Raw genomic sequence first — 11,635 nt, 5'->3', positions numbered from 1 at the left:
TTGTGTTTTTTTTTTTTTTCTTTTTAGTAGTTTGCACTTTCTAGGGTCAGACGGCATTGTGAGCCTTATGAACCATTCTCACCTATATATGGGCTACCTTGTAGCACTGGCTCCCACATGAACACTGTACACAAACATTGCGAGGTCATAGGAACAGTGAAAGGTGTGGAGATATGTTTGTGTCTGTGTGTGTGTGTGTGTATGTGTGTATATGTGTATGTGAATGTATGTATGGGTATATGTGAGAAAGATGTAGGGAAAAGACAGCTTTTCAATAAGTCAGAGAGAAAAGAAAAAGCTATGCTTCCATTTCTAAGCCTAAAAAGCAAGGCATTCATCTCAGTCTATTAGCTCATGCTTTTCATTTCTGACCAGTGTTTCTGTGCAACCAAATTTAAATTTGTGTCCTCAATGCCAGACAAAGAAGCGCTGATGGAGCTACAGTTGGACAGTCGATTGAAACAGAGTTTAGAGTTTCCTCTCCTGCTGTGCAGAGTCCTTGGTGCAACTTGCTACGATATGACAATCTCCAACTGTGAGAGAGAAAGAAACAAGGATAAGAATGTATCTGCACAGGGTGTCCAGGTGGGTTTGTTGGATTATGTGCATATAATAAAGTGGCAACATGCAGGGTTGATACATTCTATACATGTCACACATCCTCACTCCCCATTTTTAAAAAGGCCACAACATGTACTCTCTCTCTCTCACACACACACAAACACACACACACACACACACACAGATACAGATACACACATTGAAATTTGGAAGCTTTAAGATTTAAATTAGTTTGCCAAAAAAACAACAACAACATATTATTCGTTAACGTTGGGTTATCTGTAATTCAAAATGTCACAACATGCTTACACACTTGGCCTACATATCCAAGGAGAACACACACAAATACAAATACAACACACGGAATTTAAAGAGGCAGACACACTCATACGCATGTAAGCCTGAGTGTCAGTGACACACATGCAATTCATGTTTGGGTCAATACTTTGGTAGACGTAGCTCGGGGCAGTTTTCATATACTATGCGCTGCTGATTTGCACCATTGTCGGGTAATGGCACAGTTTGACATGGCCTGTGGCACTAAGATAACCCAATATCACCCAGCAACCTAGCTGCGATTGTTTCATTTATAAGATAACATTGCACTCGAATATCACATCACATCTCTCTCTGCTCTCTCCTAGGGAATACTTTTGTGCAGCTTGTGTATGTATCTGTGTGTGTATGTGTGAGTGTGTGTGTGTGTGTGTGTGTGTGTGTTTGCGCCTGTATGTACTGAATGTTGTACAATACAACTGTAAAGAACATAGATCACAGGATTCCCTCCCTGCAGCTCTAAACCCTGCCATCCAATCAGAAGAATCAATACACCTCTGGCCTGTTGGACAATGGTGTATAGGACAATACCAGTGGATCCCCTTTTAAAGGTAAAGAATATTATACAGGCAATTCCATGAAGCCATTACCAGTTCAAGGGCAGGTGTACTAGGATCAATAAGAGCTGAGTACATAGTGTTACCCCATAAAGAAAGGGATTCAGGAAAACTACCTTACCTCCATCTGTTGTGATTGTCACATAATAGCAGAATTTGAAACTCAATCTGGATTGATTTTTTTTGGTCCCTCTGCAAATATGTAACAGCCTCAGGATTCTGATGCAATTTCTCTCTGATATTTTTGACTATTATGAGTAAAGGATTTCTTGGATTGTAGCACTGAAGGAAGTGCTTTGATTACCAACAGGACCGTTTCTTCTCTGGCTAATACGAATCCCCGTTGAACTAAGCAGCAGTGTTAGTGTCAGATCTCCAAACATGGATCAAAGCAGCTAGACCCTGCTCCTCCTCCTCCTCCTCTTCCTCCTCCTCCTCCTCCTCCCATTCGCTCCCACTCTCATGGTAGCCTAATGCTGCTTGGCCCTGCATATTAACATTGCTGTAATTGGACTTGTTGTTTGTTTGTAGCTTCCCTGTTTGTTTAGATTGTGTTTGAAGCCTTGCTTAATTAAATTGCATCCTTGGTGTCAGAGTCTCTAAGCATATGGAAAGCACACTGCCTGGGTAAAATGTTGCTCACTGATTTCAGAGAACATTGGTTTTAGGGGGGGAAAGGAAGTGAAGATGATACAGTATAAAACTTGAAAAAGGTCGACTTTTAGGCCTATCACGGCACTTTGTGGGAGGTGTCAGTTGTGCTCATTTTGGAGTAGAGTATGGACAAGACAGGTTACGTAATCTGATGAAATTTCACTTACAAATCTGAGAAATGAAGTAATGCAATTAAGTTTTAGCAAATAGGTTTCAAACTTTTATCTCTTATGATGAATTAAACCCTCCCAAACTAATTTGGTTAGTTTGGGGTTTGCTGAGATATTTCAGGATTTTTGAGCAAATTGAACCATAATGGTCCACGTTTCAATTCCACCAACTATTGTGGGACTCAGAAGTGTGTTTATGATTGAGTCTGGGGAACATAAAAGAAGTTACCAGACCATGGAGACTAAATATAACCTTTAAAGGTTGGCTTTTCCTTGCACGTTAAGTACTACACTTAGCTTCTCTGAGGGGTGTAATGACTTCCCTGTGCAGTTTGGATATGCATGCAGGAAATGTGTTGATAGGTGAGAGTTCAGCAGATACAAGGCTATCCTGTGAGATGGAGAAAAGTCTGATGACTTGTTTAGAAATATATCCCACATGGCTCCCAGACCTAATCACTGGTCTTGTTTAATGGCCATTGATGTTATTATAGTGGATGACTATTTGATCTTGCTGTGCCACTTGAGAGGAATTAGAGAAGAGTAATTCACCAACAAACAGCAAAGGCGTGGCAACCCATCTTAAACACAGACCCCTTCATCCCTTTGCAGTAACAGGCACAGCCTTTGAGTCTCTTCGTCTTTATTTTGTTTTCATGCATGCACACTGGAGTTTTGATCTGTCTGCTGCACACTTCAATGAGGCAAACCAGGCCACATCTTTGCTCCATGCCAGTGCTTGCAAGTCTCTATCCACTGCCCCTCACCCTAGCCAGGCACTCCCTAATGTAGGTAGTCTGTCTATGATAGATTACATACTGGCAGCCTGGGTGCTGCCAAACATCAAACCTGGAGCTGGAGTGTGATTTCTAGCCTGAGCTCACTGACTGAGGCAGTCCTGTGTCTTGTCATGCGTTATCTGTCTAAAGACTGTCTGAAAAAGTTATCCTGAAGAGTATGAATGAATAACAGAATGAATGAATAACAGTGCCAAGTATAAGGGCCAAATGTATCTGTTAGCCACACCTTTTCCTAATAGGTTAAGACAGTTGACTGGCTGTTTAAGGCCAGCTGTCTAGGAAATTGTTTTGGCATGTATTTTTCCACTGCTGTGTCCTCCCTCTGTCCTGCAGCCCAATCAATAAAAGCTTCCACAAGGCCATCTGTGTTTGTGTGTTTGTGTGTGTGTTTGTGTGTGTGTGTGTGTGAGAGAGAGAGAGAGAGAGAGAGACAGAGAGAAAGAGAGAGAGAGCGAGAGAGAGAAGGAGAGAGTATGTACACAATGTTTCCATGTGAATGCATATGCACTGTATACATGTGTATGTGTATGGTTGCATGATGCGTCTGTCTATCACTATTCTCAGTGGAAAAAAAAGAGAATCTGTTTAGGCTTTGTGGCTTCTACAGAGGAGATTGGGCCTCTTTCCTCTGAGGCACACATCATGGAAACATGAGTAAAGTTTAGACTGAGATCAGAGTCAAACACAGGGTGGAACATAGCATCTGTGTACCATCCTCAGGTTAATAAACTGAAACTTCTACTAGCCTAAACACTGTGTTGTCCAGTACATGTGATATGTAATATTTCAGATTAATGAGGCAGATGCTCTAAAATGTTACCAATGTTTTTGGAATAGTTTTTGTTTTTCATTTGTTAATATACCCATTTTTTCATGTTTTATGATTTCAGTTGACTGTTCATGAAATGTAATTGTTTCAATTTTTCTTTCTTGTCTCTAGAGTAAGTAAGTCTGTGGATCTGTTCTTCTGCTATTATGTGTTTAGCTGACTCTAACTGGCTGTTCTCCCATAATCTTTGCAAGTTATTGTCATTTATTTTTCGTATCTGAAGTGGTTGCTTAAGGGTATTTACAGAAAATCAATTTTATTTATTTATGAATTGTACTCCTGCTGGTATTGTTTATGTACAGTACCAGTCAACACTTTCTCATTCAAGGGAATGGGAAGTCCAAACTTTCAACCTGTACTGTAAGTCAGCTCCTTAATGACCTAAAAAGCTACACAAGCCCATAATTAGAGGACAGAAAATCACTTTGGTAGAGAGTGTAGATCATGACATTCCTAAAGAATGAAATTGCATCTATGTATATTTTTTCTAAACATTTTGCTAACAGTATGAGATTACCAAAAATTTATGCCCTAAAGTATTTGAATTTTGCCTTGTGTTAAGGTTAGCAATTACTAAATAATCAATACAGATAGAATGTATCTCTGATCAATCAGATTTCCCGATTGAATTTGCTTATTATTTTTATCGTATTGTAACAACTGTTAAATTGTAAATAAATTATCATTGCAGCCATGTCACCTCTCTTCATGCAGATGAGGCTGCTTATATACTCCATGTTGGCACAGCTTCTGCCATGTTTAATACCCATTTCCTGTGCATAGTTGTACGGTTTCCAGATCTTGAGGCAGAAGTATGAGAAAAGCAGGTTGTTGCGGCATCAGTCCTTGTAAAGCTTTGTAATTTTAGCACTGGCTGCTTTCGAGATATTTTGTGCTTCTGCATCAACGGAACTCCATGCATGTTGTTGAACTGGTGCTCCTCTTCCCACTTTACGTGACCGAAGACTCCACTAATTGTAGGTTGCATCTGAGAGAAATTTGGGATTGAAATTCCCTATATTGTGAAGTATGCATACAGTTCCTCCTCTGTAGAAACTTAAATCCCAGTGCGGTTTTAAAGAACATGTAAAGAAATCCGGTCATTTTAACAGGAAGAGAGGGCCCCTATAAAGCTGAAACTGTAGACTATAGGAGACAAAAACATGAAGCCATCAAAATACTTCAACCACAACATTAAGATTGGTTGCTGATGTTGTTGTGTATCTTTTATTTTTTAACTGAATTTACCCTTATTTGTAATTTGCAGCAGATCCTCATGACAAATCCAGACATCAAATTAAGTGAGGTCCTTGATTTTACCTCAAGTTTTCGAGAGCATCCTAGTTCAGACAATTAGAGTTCATGAAATCTTACTGGCATGAGAGTGACTCACAAATGCCACACATGGTGCCATACTGTATCTATTTCTTTGTCTCTAATTTAGCCATGTTAAAGCTTCTAGGTTATATAGGTTATGGATTACAATTATTTCACCCTGTAAAATAGCCTCTAGGATTCAGAGCATGTTAGATATACAATACTACAAATAATTCTGTCATAACATATATTGCAAACTGTACCTAAGCAAATCTTGAAACATCTCCTAAAGACATCAGGAAAATCACAACAACTATGTGAAAATGATTGTAGCTGCATCCAATTTCAGCAGGTGTTAAGAGCTATTATAAATTGCCAGAGGCATCTGGTCTTTTCCTTTGACTGTTAATTGCACTATGACAAGAAATGAGTGCCTGATTTCAATGGCTTTCTAATAATCAAAGATTGAAGAGTGTTTTGGCACTAGATATGCAGTCTAAAATTGAAAGTAAATGTTTAAAATTGCATACAATTATTTAGGAAATTAAAAAAGTATTCTTTTTATGGAACTACTGGCTAATTCGTGCCACCAGACAATTTTCTGAGTTGGATGAAATGCATAGAGGTGTTCAAATCAGACTAACCTACCAGGTGTCCAGGGAGAGAGAGAGATTATGATTTTATTCCACTAGAATGTTAATGAAAACCGTTACTGTAATGAAGTCAATACAGTAGATTCACAGAGTGATAGTATATCCTATAAGCCTTCACACCTCAAACCGCATGCTTCCTCTGTCTGCTCTTCCCTGATTTCTGAGCCAAGGTCATCTCATTGTACTATACCTCAAGGTCGTCTGATCACCTCACTCCCCAAGGCTTTTCTCACCATCTGACCAAGGGAGAAATCGAAAGTCCTGTTCAGCAAGAACAAAAAAAATGTCAATTTCTCTGTTGATTCAATTAGGGAAAAGGAGTGTGTGAGATAAAGCTAGTGTTATTTATCATGGCTAAGGTAACACTCAATATCGAGCTATGTTAATTAGAGCTCTGTAGCTAAAACCAATGACTGTGGGAAGCGGCGCTTCCACAAATAGTTTCTACCTTCCCAGATCAATTGATCTGAAGGCAACTATTCTTGGGATTTCTCAATGTCGGATTTTGGGAGAATAAATCCCCAAAAAGGCAACATCTCCATCGTTATCAATGTAAAACAATATTTTTTTGTACAGAAAAAACTGGAGACATCCATTGCAAACTGTAACAATTACAAATCTATCTTCTCTCTTCTGCCAGTACAACACATGAAGAGGTTTTGTTTCAGTGTCTATATAGTAACAACCATGTATCCACATGTATTGCTTTATAATAAGAGTCAGAGCTTGTTCTTTTGATAAATGGGAATTCAAGCTTCTAGTTTTTTATGTTGACGCAATTGGATTCTCTTTCTTATTTTCCAACTACAAATATCACCTGTTTATATGCACTAGTTTGTGTGTGTGTGTGTGTGTGTGTGTTATCTTTGGCCTCATTAACAGTGAGTTGATGGGTTGGCAAGGTTAATAGAGATTCATAATCTAAGCACAGCTGCAGCCTCCAATCTTTTATATGGTGGTTTTGCACTGGTGTGTATGTGTGTATTTAATCTTTGTGTGTGCTTATAGACATAATTTCTATGTGTGCTTGTCTCTCATATTTGTGTGGCTCCGCATGTGCTCTGTAATCTGGTTTACAGGAAACGCGCCACAGCCAAACACATGGTCAATTTCCCCTCCTGGTCCTATCATTAGCCTGGGGCCTAATCCTTAGTTATAATTCAGATGATGGGCCCTGCCAGTCGGGGCCCGCTAATAAGTCACATAAATCACAGTGTGAAGCTGAGGCTGGGTCGAGGCCCAGTGAAGTCAGCCATTTTCCTCTTCTGACTTCTGCAGGCAGAGATTTCCATGTCGCTTGATTACCAATAAGGGCAGATGAAAAGGGCAGTTACACATACACACACATGCAACCCCACACACTCACATGCAGAAAGAGTGGTAATCTAAAGCTGTTCATGCTTTGAATACTGAGCGTGGTGAAATACCAAAAGACTGCAGCTGAGCAGTGGGGGTGATTTGATGTTAGTGCGTGTTGAAAGCTGTGGATTACTTTACCCTAGCAGAACCATTTACATTTCTCACAGTTCAAAACATTTGAGCAAATTAAGGATCAAAGGAAATCATTCAAAATGGAAAATAAAATCTTCCTCTCTTAATCATTTCTGTTATTTTTTTTAGGGTCAATCTGCTCCAGCTAATCCATTTTCAAATCATTTTCGCATCATGACACTGAGAGTCACCTTGAAGTAGGTTCAGGCTTTTGTATCGTATGAGATCACATAGTGGAAAAAGGACATGTGTTAGAAACAAGATTAACAGCCTTGGTTTGATATGGGATTATAACAGCTCTCTTGCAGTCAAGTGATGCTCATGGATTAGATCTCACACCAGAGATTAATCTAAAACAATCTGCTATGACTTGATTTTGTACAACAGGATTATTTCTTTGACATATGTTTTAAAGATCTAAAACTACATTTTTAAAGATTAACATAGAGAGACAAAATCTTCCCATGTCTTCCAGATTAGTCTATTGGGATTCAGAGTAAGACTTTCTCCTAAAGGCAAGAGGATCACATTCCTACTCACCTCTTTTCAGTGATGAAAGTTTTAGGTCCTTTAAGTGTAAAGTTGGTCTGAGGTGTGTGTGTGTGAGAGTTGGCCTTGATTTACAATGACGCTATTGCTTTACAAATGAGTCTCCAGTCCTGCCGGATGAGAAAGGGGGAAGAGAAAGAATAGAAATGTCAAATTCATCTGCTTTTCAGTCTGGTCTGAGGGCTTTAAAGGAATATAATCGCACATCAGGAGCTCCCTCTTAAAAAAAAAAAAAAAGAAAGAAAAAAAGAAGTCACTTTTTATAAGACTAGCGAGGTGGGAAAGCTGCTTAAGGGGAATATCTCTAAATTTGAGAATGTACCACCTATTATTCGAGTTAGGGACAGTTTAATCAATATTTGTGAATAGCAACGGTAACAATTATTACTAGCCCACTGCCCATACCATCGTTTTGCTTTTTTTTTATAGAAATAAAACCCATTTAGTTCATTTTCAGGTATCAGTGCATTGTCATCAAATAAAAATCTCAAATTTGTAAAATACTAAGCATGTTATCAATACTTAGTCGGACGAAGAACACCACAATTATAAACTGAAAGGGACTGCTCTGTGAACGTCTGCAGCAGCAGCAGAGTCACAGCACAAACGTCTGTCCTCCCTCCTGCTCTCTGCTGTAAACACACGTAGATGTTTGTGAGCAGCTGCTCTCATGTCTCCGCGGGTGTCGGTGCTTGTTTTCACCAGAAACCAGTTTCTCCTGCTTTTTGCCTGCTCAGCCTGCTCTCGGTGTGTCTCTCTCCAGATGGCAGGAGGGTTGCTCCGGTTCTGGTTCTAAGTGGCGGTCGTCCTCTGGTTCATCCCCTCAGAGGATGACGCCCTGGTAGCAGCCTGAAGCCCACCATCACTAACTCTTAAGTAAGGGGAAGACCTAAACTAAAAATCTAACATTAAAGCGATATTGAGCGTGATCAACAAATATCTTGTAAAATGTCTGCTGTACCTGATAACACTGGTGTTGTCACAAGTTTATTAAATTTTCACTGTAGCATCGTATCCCAAAGTTCTCAAAAACATGAGAGGCATAAATCACTGATTTAATAAGGATGTCAAAATTCTGAGTTAGCTGCATTACATTTATGCTATTTGGAATTGTAATGGTCACTATGAGCAACCGAGGCAATTGTCGAAAAATAGTGTAAAGATTGGCCATGTTATCATCCTGTGTCTTCCTAACTTGCTGCCAACCTCCCAGTGACTCTTTCCCTCTTTCTCCCTGCGTGTGTGCGCGCTTGTGTGAGTGGAGACAGGTGTGCTGGAGTCGGAGCAGAGCCACCCCAGCTGCACCTCATCATTGATATCAAGCCCTCTACAAATACCCAGCCCTGCCAGATCGTAGCCTCTCCTTCAGTCAGTGTTACTACACTTAGAGCCCTTTAGCTGCATTTATCCAGTTTTCTTGTTGTTGCCTGTTTTCCTGTGCCTAACCCAGTTTCCTGACTCCTGAAGTTCTGCCTGCTCTGTCTCCAGCCCCTGTCTCCAGACCCTCATCTCAACTCATCAGCTCTGCTTGCCTGCCCTAGATCCCTGCTCTTCCCAGCTTACAGCCCAAGCTCCAGCCCCAGTTTTCCAGCTACATGCCTAAGTCTCAGATCCTGGTTCCCAGCTTCCAACCCCAGCCCCAACCCCAGTTTCCCAGCCACCTGCCCAAGCTCCAGTCCCAGTTCCCAGTTACCTGCCCAAGCTTCCCCAAGCCTGCATTCCCTTTCCCCAGCCTTTACAATAAACACCTTATTTCTATCATATCCCTGTCTCCTTCTAATCTTCTAATATTCACAAAAAAAAAGCGTACCATGCCATACTGTCCCAGGCCATCAGAATCTCAAACCCTAATGAAAGGCAGGATACTCAGTCATGCTGCCGCTGTGGCTATCAGCAGATCCCTAATATGAACAAATAAGGCACAGGCGGTAGGTCCAAGTTCAAGTTGGAGATGATAAGGACAATCTATATAATCTGACAAGCTACACATTTGTCCCTATTGCACATTCATGCAGCTGCTCAAGCTTAATGTGGCTGAAACGGGCCTCAACTGCTCTGTGCTTTGTACATGTTGGCTCATATATATTGTTATTAATGGTGCATTTACTGTACTTTTCATTTCTCATGGCTAATCTATTTGACACAAATTATTTCTTCCATACATTAGCCTGCTGAGGCTTTTGATGCCATGGTTTGTGAGGTTTGTTGCTCTTGCCAATGTAGCCTTCAAATATTCAGGCTCTAGTGCCTCACAGACAACATGTTTGTGAACAGAAATTCTCATAAGTATTTGTGTAATTGTGTTTAAGCAAACTGAATACAGACTAAGGGGCAATTACCACGGCTTGAGGCTGAAGCCAATGCAGAAGTACCTTGAGGTGCGATGCCACCAATGGCTGCTAGATGCTGGCTCCAAAAAATCTCTGGTACCAACTGACTCACATTCAAAATGCATCCACCTCCTTTTAAGTCATATTTTTTTTCAACATTATGGTCTCAATCGCTTAATTCAGGCCCTCTAATACATGTGTTAGTGGTCATTTTGGAAATTATTGCTCAGGTAATAAGATTTGAAGACTTATAGTAGCTTTGATGTCTGCCATGTGGGCGTTGATTGACAGTTGGCTCACCTGCTGCTCTCCCCAGCTCCAGGACTGGCACTCAGTCAAACTATGGTTGCAATATTTCAGCAAGTTTTAGAAAACGTAGCAAACATTGGCCCAAGTGTTCACAGCTTGGTGTTCCCAGTAAGCTATCGTTTGCTTCAGTCTGAGTTAGTGGGTTGTGTTTCCAGAGCATGAAAGGCAACACCCCTACCTGGTGACTTCACATCTCCTACAGTTCAATATTATACTAGTATAATATAGATTATCGAGTGTTTTGTTTCTAGGAAATCACAGTGTCTCGTATATTGTAAAATTCAGTGATTTGATTATTTTAACTTGTAGTGAATTTAAGAAATGACGTCAGTATATATATATATATATTTTTTTTTTTTTTTTGCAAGGATTTGTTTAACTGTGGCTACAGGTTTAAACAAGCTTTTAACATATTGGATTTTTAATGTTGTCTTTGTAACATTTGCTAATGTTTGTAATATGTACATATAAAAACTTGTTTAAATTGTGAGTTACAGAAGGATTTTTAGAGGACAGAAAGTTGCACATGGTCCCTGCTACTTTTATGGCTAGAGGGGAGATGGTAGAATGTTTTCAGGAATTATAACAACTGGAAACACTGTAAAGAAAACACTCTTATTTACTATGTTAAGTTGATGCACGTGAAGTCTAAACATTTCCTGCTGCTACCACATCACATTAAAAAATTCTCACTGGTGCACCACTTTGTGGCTTTTATTATGAAACATGTACAGGAAATGCAAAACTGACTGCACTGTTGGTAAGTAAATATTGGTCTACACAGCAAAATGTTTTGTGCTGTTTGGTCAGCAGATCAGTGAGCTAGTAGTCAAAGAGCAGCAAGCAACAAACGCTTTTACTACAGTCTGTGTGAACCAGCACACATGTAATAAGTCATTAAGGGTAAACAACTTATTTTGTTTTGCTGTCCTGTCTGAGGGCAAACCATTTGCACTGTGCACCACAGATATAATTGCAGCAGTTAAGATATAATTCAGCGTGGGTATTGCTTCCATGTGGAAGACGGTAATTAGATTTCTGTAAATATGGTATGCACAATCCATGCGCACAGTGAAAAT

General features: G+C 39.9%; 1 long non-coding RNA gene across 1 annotated transcript; it reads right to left on the bottom strand.

Annotated features, from left to right (window-relative positions):
- Positions 1-6,143, bottom strand: LOC137189320 (uncharacterized). The gene is made up of 2 exons (XR_010929608.1): positions 6,068-6,143; positions 1-533 (listed from the first exon to the last, which is right to left on the bottom strand). It is a non-coding gene; the product is annotated as an uncharacterized lncRNA (long non-coding RNA).
- Between the last annotated feature and the right edge of the window lie 5,492 nt (positions 6,144-11,635).

Source organism: Thunnus thynnus, chromosome 1 (genome assembly GCF_963924715.1).
Source record: "Thunnus thynnus chromosome 1, fThuThy2.1, whole genome shotgun sequence".
Classification (NCBI taxonomy): Eukaryota; Metazoa; Chordata; class Actinopteri; order Scombriformes; family Scombridae; genus Thunnus; species Thunnus thynnus.
The sequence above is the reverse complement of the archived record's forward strand: the minus strand, read 5'-3'. Positions and strand labels throughout refer to the sequence as shown.